The sequence below is a fragment of the Electrona antarctica genome, assembly GCF_951216825.1.
Source record: "Electrona antarctica genome assembly, chromosome: 11".
Classification (NCBI taxonomy): Eukaryota; Metazoa; Chordata; class Actinopteri; order Myctophiformes; family Myctophidae; genus Electrona; species Electrona antarctica.
Window position 1 is genome coordinate 14099790 of NC_136792.1, and position 22290 is coordinate 14122079.

The 22290-nt window shown below is 44.0% G+C and overlaps 1 protein-coding gene across 1 annotated transcript in view; it reads left to right on the top strand.

Moving 5' to 3' along the window:
• The window catches only part of grik4 (glutamate receptor, ionotropic, kainate 4), a gene marked incomplete at its 3' end in the record, with an annotated part of 238875 nt that overhangs the window by 86573 nt on the left and 130012 nt on the right, over positions 1–22290 (top strand). The window lies entirely within an intron of this gene.

A 22290-nucleotide genomic window follows, 5' to 3' on the forward strand; every position in this document is an offset into this window, starting at 1 on the left:
CCAAGCTGCTTCTTTTCACCTGACAGGAGAGAGTTTCCACGGCCGGACGTAGCGCGTGGAAGGAACACGTTATTCTGTACTGCATCCTTCTTGCCAGCAAGGTGCTAATCTCTCAAGAACAGATTATGTGCTGCGCTACCGAATCTGTCAGCAAGGCCATTCAGAATGTGTATACATTGTTGATAGTGGGAATGAAAACACAGGCGCACCACAGGAAGTGGAGAGGGTGCTGTTTTTCCTTTTTTGCCGATGGGTTCCCAGATTGGCAAGGTGCAAACTAGGTGTAACTTCCCATTGACAGCCCATTCATCCAAACAGAAAAGTCCTATCTAATGTAATTGTATTAAACAACGTCAAACTCACCAACATTGCAGCTGTACGGAAAGCTTGAATTATCCTCTTTCAATCTATAACGTTTTTGTTTCATAAAAATCCACATAGCCATGTTATGAGCTACTTCCTGTCAATAAATTATGTGCAGGTTAAGTGTCAGAGTTAGGAAGTGCTCGTTATCAGTAAAGCAACCTCCTGCTGCCTCCTGCATTATGTACAAATTCAAAACAGGTGGTACGCATGGGCCGTTGAGTGATCTTCAACGAGCACTTCCAAACACACAGCGCGTCACTGCATTGGAATAAAATTATATTTGATACAGAAGGTTGTTTTGTATGTCCAGCAGAGTTTCTAGTGTCTCTATCTCTCCCTGGAAGAGGTTTCACACTCACTCTCAACCGGACTGAGGTGCCCTAACATTGGACAATCCAACGTTAGTTTGATACTCTCTAGCCTTTGCTTGCCTTTCAATAAAGCTATATGATAGTGATGGTGTGATACATATCACCTAATCCATTCAGTATTTCATGCACAATGATCGAATTAATGAACTGAACAGCAGATTCGTGGAGAATTAGGAGAGGACGAGACCTGTGAATGTTCTGCTGCGTCCAGGCAGCTCCACTCCCGGCATGTCCATTACAGGTGCGCGTTCTATCAAACGGAATTGTCATAGCGGGTGGTCTTAGGACCCGCTTTATGTTCTTTTTTAATGCGCTTTAGGGAAAGTGCATCAACACGCCCCCGGGCCCCACAGGCATACCTCCAGACGCAAATAAAGGAGTCGGCATAATGTATAGTCACAAGATACCGTTTACGGATACTGGAAGCTGCTAAATGTGTAATTCACAGGTTGTGAGAAGTGCAAGTGGGTAAGGCAGGGCGTAATATAGGGCCCCCTGTCTTTTTCAAAAAGGACAACATTTGAACTTGTTTTTATACAGATATTATATCGGTAAATATCGGATATCGACCATCGGGTATTGTATCGGCCAGAAATGTCACATCGGTGCATCCCTAACTACCACACTATGGTCTCCTCCACCACCGTTATTTCTTTTTAAACCTGCACTGTAACTGTACACTCCACTGGTGTGTAGTGAAGGGTGGTATTACTTCATCTTCTGTAGATGTTCTCCAAGTGCATTTAGGGTGGGATGGTCTACCAGTCAGCATCAAGCAGAGCCCGGCTGCTGTCACTGTGTTGAACAACTTTGATGGATGGATCCACTTTGCTTGCTGGTTCTGTTGATACCTCTCTGATGGTACAGGCATGGAAGATGAAGAGGTTGAATTATGATGAAGGCAGCTGGTGGTCACTGTCATTACTCTTTGGTGGACGCTAATTGTTTCCTGTTGATTACTAACAGAGGTATTAATGAGTATGAAAGTCTGATACTGGAACCATGAAAGCATTCTTGAACATGTGAAAATACGTTTTAATGGCTTTATTATTGTCTCAGCTGGTCAAAGTGCATCTCACATTCCATAATTGATCATTCCCCACCCGTCCCTCCTCTTCGATGTCTCCCATTTGACTGATACCTGTCCATTTAAACTCGGGCCCGCCCCAAAGTTATTAGTGCAGTCACGCCCGGCAGCCGGCGAAAACTAGAGTTCTCAACAGGCCCGAAAATGAAGGCCCGGCCCTATACCTGGGCCCTGATCAAACCATGTACACTCAATACACTGCCACCGCTGCCACCCTTAGATCTCCATATATGGAGCTGACCTGTTCTGACATTCCATATGTTGATCTGACCTCATCAAACCCTGTACAGTGTCTTCAAGACACGCATAAGTTGTTAATGTACACTCTTCCTCCCTATACCTCATAATAATGCATTCTTTATATATTTTTTTAAACTGGTTCACACTTGAGCGTTGCTTGAGTTCCACATGCATAAGCCTACTGTTCCATAGTTACGATGACGTCCCACTGTTGCGCAACAGCGAATGTTGCGCAACAGTGGGACGTCATCGAAAATGTTCCCCCCCTGTTTTGCCGACGAGACCGAAAATCTTAAAACGTTAATAACTCTTGATCTAAATCATCCCGTCCAATTCTAAGAAAAGATCATGTCTTAGACAGCCCACCGCGGTCCCGTCGCTAGTCGCGGTAGAATTAATCATACCTCCCGTTGTCGATCGGCTACATTTAGCTGCCACATCGGTAAAAGTGCTCCGCTACTATAAATCGCCAGGCGCTATGATTTAATGGATTAAATAACCCCGGGCAATTAGGGTGTTAACTTGCATAATTCAGAAGTCACCAGGTCCAATAACTCTTGTGTCATCTGCAAAAACTACCATTTTCAATATATTAGATACATCACACATATCATTTATTAGGAAACAAGCCCGAATGCCACAGATGAAAAACAGTCTAAGTCCACACTATTGATCCATAATGTATAAATGATAAGGGTTCAGGACAACGAGGCCTTTTCGTGGAGGGGTCAGAATGAAATTTGGACTTAGACTGTTTTTCGTCTGTGGTACTCAAGAGCAAATATAATTTAAAAGTAAGCCCAGCCCACTACCAAAATTTACAAGCCACCCAAAGTCGCTTATAATAAGCAGACATGGCAACACTGGTCACCATCATAGTTTCACATCCACTGTGCTGTCATTGTGGTCGGTGATGTCACCATCATAGTTTGACATCCACTGTGCTGACATGTCACTAAAAGGAAAGCTTCCAGCTGTCAAACCCAATATGTCATGTTTCCTCAGGGTGAGGAAAATGGCCCAGCTGCATGTTCAGGACACCAATGAATTGATGTCAGAGCCCATGGCGTCCAGTTGTGTAATGATGTGAGGGTATGATTTCCTGCAGGGGAAAGCGTGTCTGTCTGTCTGACACCAAGATAAAATCATGAAAGCCATCCCCCCACCTCCCCTATACTATACTGCAAGAGACAAGTTTACACTCTTCCTTTGTGGAATTTTCTTTCTTTGTTATCGTTGCTCCCTTAACTGGCTTTTCAAGCTTTTATCCCAAATATTACGGAAGTTGTTCTGCTTCTGGTTGACAATCAGTCCTTGAGTGTTGGTGCTTTGAAGCTCAAGTCCTTTAATGTGGTCAGCTAAGGCTCATCGCCACCCCTGCTGATCACCATGGAAACCTGATATCAGCCAAGTGGCATGCTACTTTCCCCCTTTGATCCCCCTTGTTTAAGATGGATTAAACGCCCAGTCTATTATCTTTGGAGTTGGTATAAAGATGTGTCACACACCAAGACATTTTGCATTATTCTCTATTATCATAAGAGGCTTTCCAGCCTAAATGATGGAAGGGCTTGATTGCCACCGCAATGTGGGATTATCTTTTAGAGCCTCATAAATCCATTTATCAGGCGTGGGTGATCGTCTCACTGATATATCAGATGTATAGGGATCAGCAGGTGTAATAGCTCAACGATGGACAGTGTCCCCCCTCCCAAAAAAGGACAAAACAATGCATTCCGGTACCTGCTCTCCTGTGTCTACATCTACTCCTCCTGCTGAAACCAGTGAAAGGGCGCTTTATAGCCCCTGCCTTTTGACCATTGGAGAAAAGTGCCCTCTCCGTTCTGAGGCTCTGAACCTGACCGTCATCAGCCCAATGAGCACATCTGCACCAAATCTTTCTTAATTGAGCGTTGTGGGCTTGTAGAGAGGCTATTTTGGGTGTGCGGTACAGCCGCCGCGCAACAAAGTTGAAGTATACACAATCAAAACTAAAATGAGCACATGAGATTCATTCATTTCGAGCGGAGAACTAAACATTATCTAGTGCGCACACAACCCAAACGAGTGAAGTGAACCGTTCCGAGACAGATAGTATGTCATGTCACGTGTAAGTGATATACTGTTCATTCAAATCATTTGTTACGACTCACACAGGAAAGAGGGACGATGTCACCTCTCTCTCGTATCTCTCTCTCTCTCTCTCTCTCTCTCTCTCTCTCTCTCTCTCTCTCATAACGAGCGATCTGCACTGGGTTTTTCATACAGTAGTCCAGTGTCATTTCACAATTTTCGACCACACAAACTTTCTGACTGACAGGAATGCAATTATGCGATCCTTAATATTAATAACAGCAAAGCAAGCAACTGCTCATTTTACTTTAATAACCAGTAATTTGCGCCGGGGCGGGGTGGTGCGGGCTGGCTCCCGTGGCGGGGCGGGACGGGCGGGTTATGAAAAAAAGCCGGCCCGCGCATCACTATTACTGTACCTACCTACCTAGTAGGTCTACTACCTTACCTACCTACCTGGTGACAAATAGCCATTATTCTCCTCTGTTCACAAATTGAAAATGCTGTGATTACAAGATGTGATTACAAGTAAAGTATAATACAGCTTACCTTCCATTGTTCACAATGTCCTTCAGCTGCAAAGTTTCATGGCAACAAAGACAACAGATCCCTTTGATACATTTAACTGCTCTCTCTCTCTCTCTCGCTCTCTCTCTCTCTCTTTCTCTGAAAACAGACACACACACACACACACACACACACACACACACACACACACACACACGCCTGTGTGAGTGCGCCTGTGCGTGCGTGTGTGCAAGAGAGAATAAGATCTTATGTTTAGATTTGATTGCACTTATCTTACCACTACCAGCACTAACAAATGGACTTACAGAGTTCTAGGTTGGTACAATTACTCTAGACAGCTGAATTTATGATTGTTCTGAAACTCAGAGTGCGTTTAAACATTTATTAAATATAATAATTGATGGCTGCAGCAGGGACTAATTAAACAAATCAAAAAATGTGACCAAATGAGTGGTTTTCAGAGTGTTGGCTCTGCTTTGTCTGTTATAAAATCCTGTCATCTTCCATGCTGGAAAGGACGTACCCTCGGGTCAAATAGCTGTCAGAATGAAAGGACATACCCTCGGGTGTATTAGCTGTCAGAATGAAAGACATACCCTCGGGTGTATTAGCTTACTTAGTTTAGACTAGTCATTAGTTAGACATGGGTTAAGGTTAGGTTTAGGTGTTCTGCCCCGTGGGAGGTTAGGTTTAGGGTGCAGGGTTTGAGATAGGTTGTAGTTGTAGGACTATGACTATGACTGGTCTAACCAATGACTAGTCTAAAACAAAAACTGTCTAAACTAAGTAGGCCTACTGCACCTGTGTAGTGTAATATAGCATAGCATAGCATAGCAAAATGTGCCGAAACAGAAACAAATGTGTTTCCACCTTCTGGCCTTTTGTCAGCGTTTCAACCGCATAAGCGGAAGTGACCCATACAGATAGTGGTCATTGATATGCAGATTTATACTTTACTAGTCCTTACCCGTTCTGATATATTTCAACTTGTATAATATATTTGTGTGTTTTTGTAATGAATAAAAACAGCAGTATAACATGAAAGTATTCTTAAAAAAACATGGTAGGGAAACGTTTTCATGGAAAGGACCGCAACATTTACACTTATTAGCCCACAGACCCCTATTTGAAAAGACAGTCGCACAGGTACTACCAGATATATTTGGTAAGTCGCACAGATCCAATTGCAGGTGCATTTGCGTCCAAAATGGTGTCAATGTTGAGCTTTGGCTTGAGAGAACTTGCAACCTGTGATGTTGTGAACTTGTAGATTACCCGTTTTCGCCGGAGCGTGCGCTGTAGCCACTTCACGCTGAGTGTGTGTGTGTGTGTGTGTGTGTGTGTGTTGGGGGGGTGGGAGAGGGAAGACAGTTGTATCTTGTGTTGTGTTTAGCCGCACGAACTGAAGACCGTTGCAGCCCCACTCAAAATGTGCACTTGGCCAGGCGTACACACACGCACGCACACACGCACACTACACAGAAAATGTGCGCTTGTCCACGTGTGCACACACGCACAGTACACACGCGCTGCCACACACACACCCGCGCGCGAGTGCACAGCGAAAGTAGTTTGCACACACAGTACACACACACGTGTGCGCGCACAGCGAAAGTAGTTTGGAAAGTTTACGTGGGCTGGTGATGTCGGAAGTGGTGGAAGTCAACATGTGAAAGCAGCAGTGGGTCCAGCGTGATGCAGCAACATAAGATAAGCCCTGAGCGCATTTTTAATTCACTAATAAATTCATTATTAATCTATAATTTGTTAAATTGGAAAAAGGGCTTCATTAAGACCTCCATATTATTATGGTCAATTATGTGTGAAAAGTGGGAGTGATTTGGTGCAGGCAGTGTGGAGCTATGTGAGTGTTTCTGACACACAGACAGACACTCAGACATTCAGACATTGGCCTAATTATAGTTTGATTATAGTTTGATGATTATAGTTTTATTATAGTTTGATTATAGTTTGATGATAATGATAATAATAAACTTTATTTGTATACTGCAGCACTTTTTCCAAAAACAAGTTTGCAAAGTGCCTCACAGACAAAAACAGCAGACAAGCAAAGTGTGGGAAAAAATATACATATATAAGAAGTTCAATCAAGAAATAAGAACATCAAAGGTGCAATACTTCCAAACTGGAAGAAATGGTCAAGCAGTGCCATAGGATTATTGGTAATGGTTACCCTTAATAACGTTCAGATCCTGTATGAAGTGAGGCTCATCTCAAAGGCACAAACCCTCACATAAAGGACGTTGAACCCTCAACATCTTTTACATGTTGACCTACAGATGCTTCCAAATTAATGGTCTATTTTTGAGTGGAACCACAAAATGGTCGTACTGCTATGCCCTATAGTGCCACCAGGAGGCCGCAATAACCTACCTGACCTGGCGGAGACCTGCATGTGCTCAGAGAAACAAGTTTTCTATTTTAATTGTTTTTATTTATTTTTTGATGGCCAAAGTCTTGCTTTCGGAAATTATATCATATGAAAGCCGAGTCTATGGACTTTTTTAATGTTTGTTTTGAGCACTTTAAACAAACAGAATACTACCAAATATGGACTTTGTAATGTTTGTTTAGAGCACTTTGAACTAACATAGAATACTCTGTTTGTATAAAGAATTGATGCTCCCCTCACTTCACACGATTTATTTTTTTGAGTTGCTCCAAAACCTGGCTTTGTGTATGCCCCCTGACATCATGTGGCAGTCAAGTCTATGGCCTTTTTATGTTTTCTTTGTGTATTCCCCCTGTGATGTCATGATTGTGCGTGCCCCCCAAAGACACCCCTCACTTCCCACAAGTGTGATTTATTACACAAAGTATAACCATCGATATGTCACTGCATCCTTCGTAACAGTGTTGGGGCATATAGATCTCGCTGTCTTTGCTTATGATGTATTGCATTTATTTTTAGCTACTCTCTGTGAAGCAAAATGCTCCTCCGGGACATTCAAGTTTTACCTAGATTCGCCGGGTGTGAGTCGGGGTCCGTGTTTCAAAGATGCTTGCTTGATGTTGTAGTGGAGGTGGTGGGGTTCCTTCTACAGTTCATCAGTTTACTCTTCTGCTGTTGAATTATGTAGGGACATGTCTCTCAGAGCACTGCCATGCCTCCGTTGGCCCTTTGTGAAGCAAACAGCCACTGCACTGCAGGAGCCTCATGAATCCATGTATCAGGCGTGGGTTGATCGCCTATCCCTGCTACAAGGTATAGGGCCCCATCCCCCGGGGCCAATAAAAATAGAACAAAAGGAAACATTTAAATAAACTCATATTATTACAATAAATGGTGCCAGTGGAGCCCTGGCGGCCAGTTGTGTGTGCGTGCATGCGTGTGAGAGAAAGAGGGATCTCATGTTGATGTATATGACGTCAGTCTTGCCCAAAAATTAAGGGACACAATAATGTGCATCTGAGAATATGCACATTAATGTGAAAAATCTCCAGCACATACACTTTTTTACTTCCTTGGCCTGCTGGCAGTGTACACAAGAAATGTGGCACTGATCTGCCAGCCCAGGCAAGATTATCAGAAACACAAGCAGCTAGCCAGTCTGTGTGACAGGCCCTCTTCTAGAAAGCTCACCATACACAACCAGCTATAGCCAGTCTGTGTGACAGGCCCTCTTCTAGAAACACAACCAGCTATAGCCAGTCTGTGTGACAGGCCCTCTTCTAGAAACACAACCAGCTATAGCCAGTCTGTGTGACAGGCCCTCTTCTAGAAACACAACCAGCTATAGCCAGTCTGTGTGACAGGCCCTCTTCTAGAAACACAACCAGCTATAGCCAGTCTGTGTGACAGGCCCTCTTCTAGAAACACAAGCAGCTATAGCCAGTCTGTGTGACAGAAACACAAGCAGCTAGCCAGTCTGTGTGACAGGCCCTCTTCTAGAAACACAAGCAGCTAGCCAGTCTGTGTGACAGGCCCTCTTCTAGAAACACAAGCAGCTATAGCCAGTCTGTGTGACAGAAACACAAGCAGCTAGCAAGTCTGTGTGACAGGCCCTCTTCTAGAAACACAAGCAGCTAGCCAGTCTGCGTGACAGAAACACAAGCAGCTAGCCAGTCTGCGTGACAGGCCCTCTTCTAGAAAGCTCACCATACATGCCAACAAGAACAAATAAAGTGAAGGTGTCACTTCCATGTGGCCAGTCTATGATGTCAGTATAGATGATGTCATGATGACAGTCATCCATCTTCATATTTGAGCTACGGTTAAACAATCGAAAATAATTATATGAAAACTATTGTAAAACAAAATTGCACTTGTGTAAAGTGAGGGGCACCCACTGCCCATTGTGGCTGCGTCATGAGACAGACACAGGTCTCGGTCTGTCTCAAGTTCTTCTGCTGTTCTGTTGTCTGGCCATTGTGGTCTGTTGCTGTTTGTATTAATGATTGACTATTGACTATTGAACTTGAAGGGAAGACCTGAAAACGATGGCGGCTGCTGCTGGGGTGGCAGCCATGTTGACCCAACAGCAGCAGCCGCCACCGGTGGCAGCCGCTGCTGCTGCTGGGTCAACATGGCTGCCGTGGCTGCCATGGCAACCGCCGTGGCATTGGGCGTACTGGAGAAGGGGGTGGGCCCGGTTGTGGCACACGCTGCACTCTGCCACTTCCTGTTCGATGCCCGCCTGGACTCGAACACGTCAGTGGAGTCATCCAGGGATGCCCGTCGGTAGGTCAGGTACTCATGCTTCAAAGTCTTGACATCCTCATGGACTGACTGGAGCTGGGCAGCCTGCATTACAAATGCCTGGTACAACTTCTGCATGGCCACGGACAGGTCCTGGGGGGTGATATGAGAAACGCTGCTTTGTGTTGCCATGTGGGTCTCCAGGTCTTCTATTTGCTGCCTGTACTGCTTCAACTGCACCTCAAACTGCTCCACCAGTCTACAGAAATAATCCGATGGAGCTGTGCTCTCATGCTGGAGTCCGTCACACGTCCGCATTGCAATATCGGCGTTCCTCCACTCCTGTGTCGTCTCCCGCCTCAATTTGCCAATGGCCTGCTCCTGGCGCTTTAGGTCATTGGTGCTGACAGACAGCAGCAGTTTGACGTTCCTGATATCATCCTGGACCTTCTCCATGGCCTTAGAAGACATCCTGCTCATTTCTTCCTGAAACTGCTTCTGCTCCTTCACAAACTTTTGGAAATTCTCCACATCCTGACCGATGTGTGACGGCAGCTTCTCATCTTTCAAAGCTTTACTGTCCTGTGGATTGGCTCCGGACGATCTGTTTCTGTTCATCATATAGGAGGCGCTGATGTCAGACCCACCCAAGCCGATACTGGGTGCTAGTGTGTTGGGGAAGGAGCTCCCACCCAGCGTGCCGGTGGCTGTGCCGGCATGGTTGTAGCGTGAGGCTGTAGGTTGTTGTGGGCCTGTGTGGGTGAACATGGATCCTGCCGGTGAACTGTTGCTGCGGGTGCGGAGGTGGAGTTTGGTAGCCTCTCTGTACGTCTTTCTGTCTGTCAGTCTCCTGTACAACACAAGTGTGCAATATCTTACATAGATTGACCATGTACAGGCTTATATAGACTGAGTCATATGCTGACATCAGTATCTCCATATATGGGCATAACATGAATCAGAGCAGACAGATACAGAGATGTCCATAGATATAATGTTATATACTGTGAAACATTGATCTGTGAAACATTGATTACAAAAGTGAAGATGGAAAAGTGGGGACACAAATTGTGATTGGCCAGAATGAGATGACGATGTATGATGATAAGAGCGCCCATCACTTCACACGGGTATGATTTGTGAGGGGCGCTAGCCTCTCCTAAATCTTTTTATCGTCCACAAACTCCGTCTTAAACAAATATTCAATTCCCATTGACAATGAATGGAGAATTTTACGTCATAGTGTCTGAGCAAATAGGCATTCTGTCTATTTTATGTCATGATGATGTACGATGATAAATAGAGTGATAAATAGTAAGGAAAACCTATGAATATTTGGGAACTAAGTCGTTACCAAGACATTTCTTCACCAATATGTTTCTAAAGGTGTCTAATGACAGATTAAAATTCAACTCCCATGGGCAATTGAGTTATTAGCATAATATGTGACCATATACCATTAACATCCAAATGTCATAATTCTTTAAGTAGCATGTGACATGAAACTAGGGTTTTTTTTTATTCTGAATCCATTGCAAGCATTGGTTTTGCACAAAAAACACTCCTTGGGAGGAAAACAGCCATAGCCGTCATCACAAATGTGATGAGGTCAGCACATTTGTGGATATGGCTGAATTTAGCCCAATGAGTGTTTTTTGTGCAAAACTAATGCTTGGAATGGATCCAGATCATGTTTTAGGGAGGGAGGGATCACGGCACTCCATCTTTAATATGAGTCAGAATGAAAATATAATAACCTGTAGGACTGCAGTGATTTCCTGTCAGCGCTCCCAAGTCAAACATCAATATTGAATGTATCTTAATCCTATAAGCTGTAAAGTATTACATACAGGTCGATCTCATATAGGTTGCTGGTTTTCAAAGGGCTAGAACATCTCTGTGGCATTCGTTTTGATCACGGTGTTATGAACTACCGGTACGTACAGTACCAAGCTGGAGAAGTCAGAAATGAAATAGTATGCTGTGTAACCGCATAGCCGATGCTTTAAGCCAGAATGGATGGCCATGAACTCCAGTGTCTAAATGTCCGAGTGTTGACTTGGCAAGATGCCGTGATGCTTTGCTTTGACTCAGTGAAAAGATAAGAGTCACACTCCTCTTTTAATGTTTGTTTTTAGTTCAATGTTTACGTCAAATCTTGTCCCTAACAGAAACATTAAATGCCAATTTGCCATTTGTGTTGGCACAGTTTGTTTTACATCACCATTACATCACCTAATCAACATGAGTTAGACTTTAATTAGCGCCCCTCACTTCACAGTCACACGGGTCACGGGTGTGATTTTTGAGTGGTGTAAACCACTCCTACAACTGGCTTTGTTAGTCTGTGCGCAAAAAATGAGCATGGTTGCTACGGTCACCTAGTTCACCCGGGTGTGATTTCATTACGTCAGAGCTGATTTCATTACGTCAGAGCTGATCAGGCTATATAATACCTTACACCACTCAGTTCACACGGGTGTGATTTTTTAGCTATAACAACACATTCCACAAAGGCTAGAAGACCATACAATAATGGCAAAAAATACTGTCCTCTGTGCTGTCCCTCTGTGCTGTCGCTCTGTATATGTATTTTTGTGTATGTATATGTGTGTGTGTGTGTGTGTGTGCGTGCGTGCGTGCGTGCGTGCGTGCGTGCGTGCGTGCGTGCGTGCGTGCGCACACGGTTTACATGGTACCTTATTTATCCTCGTCTTTTTAACATCCTGTCTAAATAAATTCCCTTTTACCAAGCAAGCAGAGACATCTCTGAGGAAGGCTATAAATAATATTTCCTTCACACTGTTGAGCACAACGGAACCAAACTAAAGTTCTGTCCACCTGGATGTGGGCCTCACAGCATTCCTATCATCCTCCTCACAGCTGCTTGGGGCTGATTGCAGCCTCTTTTGTACATAATGTTAAGGATTTGTTATCACCTTAAAGACACCTGCTATTTCCTCAATTGGATACCAAACAAAAAAAAGAATTCTTATATTGTCATAGATGGTAATGTTTGGAGGATAAATAACTTTTATGCAGAGAGAGGAGTATAATGGGCAAAACACTCCCACATAATGTGGTTCATAGCTTTTGAAGTAAGACTTCAATGGAACAACCCTGAACAGTGTGCAACATGGTCGCCCACACAGCACTTCGCCACTCCCTCAGATCCACATTCGTTTTTTCTCCCATGTGTATGAAACTCGATGGAGCAAAACAATTCTTTATTGATGTACTGTATCAATGTTAGAACTGACTAACATTACCTGTGGTGTTTGTATATGAGCAGGGTTTTAAATGTGTACTTTCGGCAGTTATTAAACCATATCAGCACAGTATCAGAGAAACAGTAGTTTCTAGCCAATATTTGCAACAGCGATATACTTAAAGGGCTAGGCTAGTTATCTATAAATAAATACATTAATTAATCGATTAGTGATTACTCACCCCATGGGCCCATGGAGACTTGGATATGTTTTTTGGTTTTTTGTCGCATTCCTAAGCCAATAATTTGATGACACAAGGAGCCTCCTTTGTTTGAATTTGAATGACGATATACACTGTACAATGCTTCAGAGAATTCCCTGAACCTTTATGCTCTGCAGGAACACAATGTAAAATGGATTATATATGCCAGAAATGGGAAGTACAATACAATAACTTAATTTGACTGTACTTTTGATACATACGACAGCTTGTACATCATATTGTATTGTAAGAGCAAGCCTCAGTGACATTCTCTATGACAACACAGGTGTGCATGTGTCTTCAGTTGGCAGCTCCTAAGGTTTGTAGGAGTGCTGAAAGGAATCCAGGCAGCCATCCAACATAGTACACCTGCTCTCAAGGACATATGCAAGACCATTTCACTCAACTCAACCATCCATGCAGGGTCTGACAAGCTTTATGGATCATTGAGCACTTCACTTCAACCTAAATAGAAGATGCTTTCTCAAAAATCCAGCCAACACGAAACGGTTGAATATGTGTACGTCATCATATCTTATTAACGCATCAGTGCATTAATCTATTACTAGGACAGGATATTATGAACCATGCAAATACATTCCCAAAGGGTGGATATGCTTGCACGAAAAAAGTTTGTGCAACTTGATTTATCATGAAAGAAATAGAAAGCTGACTTTACTAACAATATTTTGTCTAACATCACTGTAATGCTAATCTTCCAAGACAGATTCAGAGCTCCGTGACTGTATAGGAAAAGTGGGCAATTGGCTGAACACGGTATATATCCTCCATATACATCCATACTAGAGACCTGCAGATGAGCTATTTTGTCACCCGAATCCATGTGTGCATATTAATTATCCGCCCGTTGTCCGAACACATTCATTAATTAACCCAATGTATATATCCGCACCACCCGCAATCTGCAGCGCAGGAAAGCACATGGGATTCTATACTACTGTCATCAGTGGCGCCGTCGGGACGTAAAAAGTGGGGGGGACAATATTCGAGATCGAGAGTTGAGAGACTATAGACTTGAGTAACTGCAGTTACTGTACGTGTAGGGTAGGCTATATAGCCATATATGGTCAGTGTCACTCACCACTGTCGGTCACCAATGTTACTTAGTTGTATATATCCATTTCCATGGTAACAAGTCGTCCGCTTCATTCACATTCTCACATTCTCAGGGTTAAGAACTTAAATCACTCCCAGTCCCACGCCAAACTTGTATTCCTCCCTTCTTTTTTACTTAGTTTTATGTTTCTCTCTCAAATACTGCCAACTAACCTAGAGTTGTGTTGTTTTGTATGTTAAGGACCCAAGGCAACGTGTATAGGCGGCTAATTTGTGCTAGATGGAAAATGATGTCATATTAAAAGCCTATAGATAGATTTATTTCCTGCATTATTTCACCCACGGTTTATCCAATTTATAATTTATAATATATTTCATTGACCTACAGTAAATCCACCCTAACTGGGGCTAAATCTGCAGGTCTCTAATCCATACCAACACTGCCTATCAATTTAGTGTGCTTGTTTTAAAGGGGCATTCCACTCATTTTCAACATTTTACTATGACATTAATATACCTTAGAGCTGTTGTGTGGAAATAATAAAAAAGTCCCCCCGATTTTGTGTTTCCTAGAACTAGAGGTCTGAAAAAAATCATTAACATGGTGAAACGCATCTTGATGACATCATCAAGATGTGTTTCACCATGTTAATGATTCTTTTCATAGTGCAAGAGGAGGGCGAGGGGTGGGGGGCTAGCGTTTTCCTTTGCTCGGTTTCGCTTTGGTTCTTATCAGTTCATTCGTGTATCTGATTGTTCGGGGGAAGAAGCTTTTTTGCAGTCTGTTTCCAGTGGCTTTGAGACTGTGAAAATGTTTTCCATGTGGCAGCATCTCAAAAAGTCTGCGGTTGGGATGGTTTGGGTCCTTCCTAATTCCACGAGCTTTGCTGACACAACGATCGTCGTACAGGGCTTCGATGGGGGGAGATCACATCCGCTGATGCGTTTGGCTGTCCACACAACCCTCTGCATTGCTTTGCGGTTGAGGTCGGTGCAGCTCCATACCAGGCAGTGAAGCAGCCAGTCAGGATGCTCTCTGTGGTGCCTCTGTAGAAAGCTTTTAGGACTTTGGAGCCCATGCCAGCTTTAGATCGGGATCAATTCAATTTGTTGCTGGGTTGGATATGGAAGTGGTTTGAGCATTTGTGTGTGTGCAAATTACCGGATATTGCATATTGTACGTGGGCTCTAGACCTGATCAGGCTGATTTATTTGGAACAGAAACCAAGGAAAACCTGCTGACTTGAATTTATATGCGATTCTCATTCATTCATTCATTCATTCATAATCGTTCGAATTTGGGACCCAAAAACACAGCTAGATTGAATGTTCAGCAGTTAAATAGCTAGCCAAAGATTATTGGTTATAGTGTGATGAGCACTATAAGAGCTCAATCTGTTATGGAGCACTGTTTGATTTTCACATAGCTTAAACTGATCATTTCGTATTGTAACGTGCACGGCAGGCACACTACATTGCACAGATGCTCAGATATGCTCTCTCTCTCTCTTTCTCTCTCTCTCTCTCTCTCTCTATCTCTCTCACACACGCACACACACACACACACACACACACACACACACACACACACACACACACACACACACACACACACACACACACACACACACACACACACACACACACACACACACACACACACACACACACACATGCTCATGCATATCTCTGGTGGTTCTCTAGGTTTGGGACAGACCAGTTGTTGGCCAGGATGCTTGAGATCTCATTACTGTTGCCTTGCCTCTCGTGTCCCTCTCGTGGCACAGAATCACTGTGTATTCTTCCAGACATACAGACAGTGCCATACTGCCATATACCGTATGTGCTGTTGTATGCAACATGACAAAGTTCCTGAAAGAATGTGATGCCAATGAGTATTTACTTGTTACAGTAAGAAGACTGATGCTGATACAAGTTTCTGGGGTAAATATGTCCCTCCTGCCACCATGCAGTTAATGGAACTATTACTCAAGGTAGAAAGTGGTATTGGAGGTGAGGGTGTTGGAAGCTGTGAGAGGCTGTTGAGGCGATAAGAAGTGAGGAGAGAAAGCAGCAGTGTGTGTAGGTGGTAACCATGCAGCTCTGCTCAACCTACCTCGCCTGGCCTGCATTATTAGCTCAGCTTCAGTTTGTCTGGAATCTCTTAGGAAGGGACAAATCAAAGGCAGGGCAGGAGGGCATGTTACAGCTCAGGCAGCACTGCACATGTGAATATGCCTGCACACAAGAACACATTCACAATACAAACTAAACACATGGGTCCTGATCCCTATCGTGTTATTGATTTTTGTTTCTACATCTCTCCTCTTCTCCTTTGGTTCCAGAGCCCCTGCATTAGAAGCCTGCCTTTACTGGCAAAGCATATTTTTCAGTTGGAGGAGACAAATAAAGCTTTAGCCAAGAACAGTACACCAATACAATGACTCATATTGGATACTTTACGACTATGCATTTTACTGACAGGGATTAGCCTTCGTTTATTTTCAGGCAACTGCAGAATTTGTGACTAGACATGGATTAGAGTAGGTGCAATTGTATTGAATGGCAATCAGAACTCGTTAGTCTCATATCAATCTGGGAACCCGTTGGCAAAACAAAGGAAAAACAGTGCCCTCTACTGTTTGTTTTTCGCAGCTCAGAATCTATTCTTGAGAGATTAGTCTCATATTGTCATATTGCATCATCATTGCAAGCAATGAGTTCTGTCCTTAACCTCAGTGTATCGGTTGTTATTGTTGGCTATTATCTTTTTTATTCTGTTACTAATTCGCATTTCAGTTCATTGTATTTCTATAACTACTCGTTAAATGTCAAATGACTCACTCTGGACAGTGGCCTTATTTGTATTAAATTGTTTTTTCACTGGCTTTATGTGGCATTTGTTTATCTATGTAAAATGCCGGCCAAAGTGTGCATGTCACATAGTGTATAATGAGGCAGTGCTCATCCTTCATGATCCTTCCATACTTGTCGCCTCCTCCAGAGTCCTGACAAACATGAGGTCGACGGCTGCAGGCAACACATGTCAGATATAATGATTCACATTTTCCCTCCCTGTTCATTTCGTCTCTAATCAGCATCTGTCTTCTTGAGTCAGGCCATGGCTTTTGTGTGTGTGTGTGTGTGTGTGTGTGTGTGTGTGTGTGTGTGTGTGTGTGTGTGTGTGTGTGTGTGTGTGTGTGCGTGTGCGTGTGTGTGTGTGCGTGCGTACAGCTTCACAAGGCCCATGGTATGTGGACCCATGGTACCGGTATGTGATGTAGACTAGAGCATAAAAAATGTGAGAACACAACAATTGAATATTGTTCCACTCTGACTTTGAAAAGGCCTACTGTATATTGGCCTTATCTCTTTAGGCCAATTCTTTCTGGTCTCCTTGGTAAAACATTCTTCCAGCTTATATTTAGCAGAGATGTGTCCATTTCCTTTCCACAGAGAACTGGTAATCGGCTTTGTTGCTTTTGGGGAGAATTTTCACACAGCTGCTTAGCAGCTCACACACAAATTGAGTTGCGAAAATAATTCCCGTGATTGTATGCACGCGGCTTAAATTTACCCTGATTTCAAGATCGTTTTTCTTCGCTCAAATTATATTCCACCCTTGAATATTATTTCTTCCGTTGTAGTTTAAGACAATGTTTGCGTGCGTGCGTGCGTGCGTGCGTGTGAGTGAGTGAGAGGGTGGGGAGGGGGGGGGGGGGGGGGGGGGGGGGGGGTTGTTGCTTTGTTTACACAGTATAATAAATTGTGTGTGATTACTCAGGACTTGTTTTCCACTGAGTAGTCCTACTGTAGAGTGTAGAGGACTAAAATAATATGTGTGAATATAATGACAATAGGCTATAATATCTATACGAGAGGCAGGCATTTTGTTACCTGGAGCACATGTGACATGAGAGCTGGTGTTGAAATGCGGTCACCTTTTTTGTTTGTAGGTTATTGAGAAGTCATCAAGAACACTGAAGATGTATTGTGTGTCGAGGCCTAGCTGCTGACATCCTCAGATGTATAGCCCTGTTGTGAAATATTGCATTGTCAGTGTGAAGCAGCGGGGAGCACTGAGTCAGCCAGGGGTCATAGCAGTGCCCCATCCGGGCATGTTGTGTAGCTGTGCCCACTTCCGCATCTAGCATTGCTGTGAAACCATGAAGTGCAATTCTCTTCACAGTTCAATTTCAGTTTGAGAGAGGGGGAGAGGGAGAGAAAGAGAGAGAGAGAGAGTGCGCCAAGTCATACCAAAGACTAGAGTACTTACTCCTTACGCTGTGGGTGCATATGCCCCGCAGAAGATGGGCACGATCATGTGCGTGTCTCGCCGTGGCATTCTGTGAGGACTGTATCTCCTGCATGAATTACTTCATCCAGTCATCTTGTACTAAGGAGGCAATGCCTGTTGTTTAGGCTTGACGTCGAAATTTAAAAAAATATCTTCTAAATCCTGAGAGTTTTCTGAAATAGGCCTACCTATGTTTCTATATCAGTGGTGCATATTTCATGTCAAGGACCCCAAAAATGATATGTACATATTTGGCCACCGACCCCCATCTGAAAATATGTTATTCCAGGAACCCCTGCAGAAACAAAGATTTGAGTTAAAATGTTCGTTCTGAAATAACATATATTCAAAGATTTGTGCAGCATTTTCACGATTTTTCAAAAATAGCAGACCCACAAGCTCATGAGCTCAAGTTCATGAGCTTGTAGATCTGCTATTTTTCAATAGCTAAAGTATAACATAATGCTTAAAACACCAAAAGGGGTTCCCGCCCAGAATGGGTTAAAGGAACTCCAAGGGAGCTGAGCTAAGGTAGCTGGATTCAGAATTTAGGCTCCCGATAGTCCGAGCTGAGACAGACACCAGGTTGTATTTTATTCTTTCTCATTTGATAGGTTCAGAAAACACTGTGAGAGCAGGTGGCGCGTCAGCTGTGCTCTGTTACTTAACTAGATAGCAGTCTATAAGCACCAGACAGTTCTCTTATAATGGTAAGGTCAATGTAATACGGACTCCGCCAGATGGTGGCAGGAGTGAGTTCCTCCTCCTGCTTCCATCTGGTCTCTCTCGGGCAGAGACAATGTACTCCGAACCCGTGCTGATCGGAGCGATATGCAGCCGCTAGAGACGGGATCAATGCGAGACTGATGACGTATTGAAGCTGTGCCACAGCGGAAATGTAAACACAACCTAACAAGACTACAACTCGAAATTATTATGGAGATATCAGATTTTTGCCCCACTGGTTTGGGTTCATCGTTTCTGCTTGAGAGAGACCCGATTGAGGTAGGAGAGGGAACTTGTGAACTCAATACTGACGCAATCTGGCGGAGTCAGGTTAATAATAGAATTATCTCATTGCATTCGGGTGGACTCCTGGGGGAAGAGTCCCGAGTCCCTTGGTCCGAGGCCGAGTCAAGTCCAAATCAAATTAAGGGCGAGACAGAGTAAATAAAAATGTGGACTCAAGACCAGACTTGAAACGAGTCAATGACTCGAGTACTACAACACCAGTCGCCGCATCCACCAACACCATTTGCCATGATGAGCAGGACAGGGATGGTAGCTGGGCCATATACTCCCTGATGGCCACAGAGGAAGAGGAGGAGGTTGAAGATGAAGAAGTCCTCCCGAGAGGAAGACAGTGAGCAGAGCACAAATTGAGTCACCGCACTGTGGTGGAAACTGGTAGAAAGGCTTTAATCTGTCAGTTGGCCTCCCATCTGGCAGGCTTGAGTGTCTCCTTCACCCCTGTGGTCACCAGCCTTGTGTGCCTGAGATTACAGAGGCAGCAGACAGTGTCTGTCAGACTGTGCTGCTGGCTCTGGGGTCCGTACATATTGCACAGTATTGTGTAATATAATATTGCACGGTTGTGTATCTTGTGTGTAGCACGTGCTGAGGCCCACTGGGTTGTGTATGTAGTTTGAACAAAGTTGAGTATGGCTTTGGGATTCTGTGTTTACATAGTCCCCATAGATATGGAATATGTAGCTGTGGAGAGGTAGTGTTGGGCTTCACTACTAGTAATAATAATGATGGTAATGTTTATTTCATCACAACGTGCATCCATTGGTGCTATGCCATTAATCCAAGTCTAATACGAAACAAGTACCAATGGTCTGTCAAATTAATAACTAGCCTTACCCTGACCCTAACCCTAACGTCACACTAACACACCTTGGATGCCCAAGGTCACACTGCATTGATCACTTGAGTAGATAGTTAGTCATGCAGGAGGGAAAAAAAGGACATTTCAACTCGTGTCGCGCGTGGGCGAGAAACAAGCACGGACACGTCCGTTTCACGGAAGTACGCCAGCTTTTGGCCCTAAGTGTCAGATTGTCCAATCCTCCCTACCTTCCTGTTCATCTCTAATTAAAAATGAATTACTAGGCACATATGTTGCTTAGTTCCCACGTGAAAAGCCCTTGATGTGCCTTTGGACTAATGAGCCCCATCCATTATGGAACCTGGGGCTTGACTCCTGGAGGGTGTTGCTTGCCAGGCTCAATTGATGGAAGTCTGTGTAAATTAATTGGTATACACCATTGGGGATGTTCTATACTAGAAATGTGCATATCAGTGCACATTTGAGCACATGTACATGTGTGCATAATAACCATGGTACACTGCAGTTGACACAATAAGTGGACTTTTTTGCACATGGAGCCAGGTTGGTTGCAAAGAGGAAGTAATTAGCCTCCTTCCTGAGGACTGTGAGTTCAGAGAGACTCTGATGTACTGCTGCGCTGTGTAATTAAAGTGAACACAAACTGTATGCAGAAGAATGTATTCAGCTGGAAGCATCATATACACAGTATTGCTGCAGCATACAGCAATACTGCATCTACAGTAGTACAGATAAGAGAAGGTGTTGATGGTCCTGGAGGGTGGGATGGAGGTGAAGGCGTTATTGTGCCTCTTCATCATTTTTTTGCGGAGTCACTGCTGTTGTAGCCTGGGGTCCACATGCTTTCTATGGCATATAGGCAGCTCCGGGCAGGATCCGCCGGGAGAATCTAGACAGCTGCGTGACATGAGACTAATTAATTAGAGCGACAGAGAGAGAGAGGAGTGTGTGTGTGTACGTGTGTGCGTCAATTTAACAAAGGTGCAGACGATCAGAAATCAGCAGAGAGTGATCGACGTTTGCTACTCTATGCCGATTTTATTTTTCTCCCTGGAAATAAAAACGTCTGGGTTTCCGAGGCTACTGCTGTTGTATCCTACTGACACACCTAGGCCCATTTTCCACTGGGGTTTCCACTGAAAATGAATTAGTTCATTACCCTAAAAGTTGGTTCGGAACTGGAACAAAGAAATGGCTGCCGGTTCTCTCTCTAGGTCGTCATCAGACGAGCTCTCCATCGTCGCTTCCAGTCATCGTGGTTCTCCACCTTGGTGCTTTGCGCTCCTGCGTCTTTCTTGAGTACACTCACGTACATCCACGGTTCTGTGAAAGCACCAATGTTCCAAGAATCTAGAATGGAACCAGTTCTGGAACCAAAGTTATTTTGGTGGAAAAGGGGCCCTACAGTACCAGAGCACCCACCAGGAGGACGTATAGACCTTTGTGCTACTTCTCCTGACCAACCCATAGGAATATGTGAAGTGACAAATATCACCTTCCCTAGCTCGAACACAGGCCAATTGTGTTCGTATAGACGTCAATCCCAGTTTCGAGTGTAGTTTCTGTACCATAGTAATAATTTTTGCCTTCGGGCCCTGTGTACTGTAACATTGGGCTGCTCACTTGAGATTTTCAGGAAATAGACTAGTCATTTGTCTGCCCATTTCTTTCCTTTCACTCTGTAAGAACTCACAGTACAGCTTAGTACACACTGTGTTCAGTGGTACTCACTGGTACTCGACATGGAACTCAAGAGAGCAAGCATTAGAAAACATTAATTTATCTTTCTCACCAACTCACACGCACACACGCACGCACGCACGCACGCACGCACGCACGCGCACGCACACACACACACACACACACGCACGCACACACACAACTTGCACAGACTTCACATAGTCTATCCAGGGATCTCTTGAAGAATGGAAGCACAGGAGTCTTCCCCTCCTCTTCATCTCCATTGGCTTCTATCGTCACCTCCCTAGAGTTTGCCGACTGTGCATGCAACCATCACACCTGTAGTCTGTCCTTCATCACCCGCACGTGATCACTTTATCCCCCGACCTACTGTCCTACTTCCTTCATCTTCATCTTCCCCTTCGTAACCATAGATATATATAAACTCTAGATGGCTCAAGGCGGAGTTTCTGACGTCGTTCACCCGGCAGCCATCTTACTTCGGGGCTACAGTACAGTATGTTCAATGGCAGCTCAAACAGAAACAGTCATAACTCGCTCAAATCTTGACGGATTTACAAACGGGTT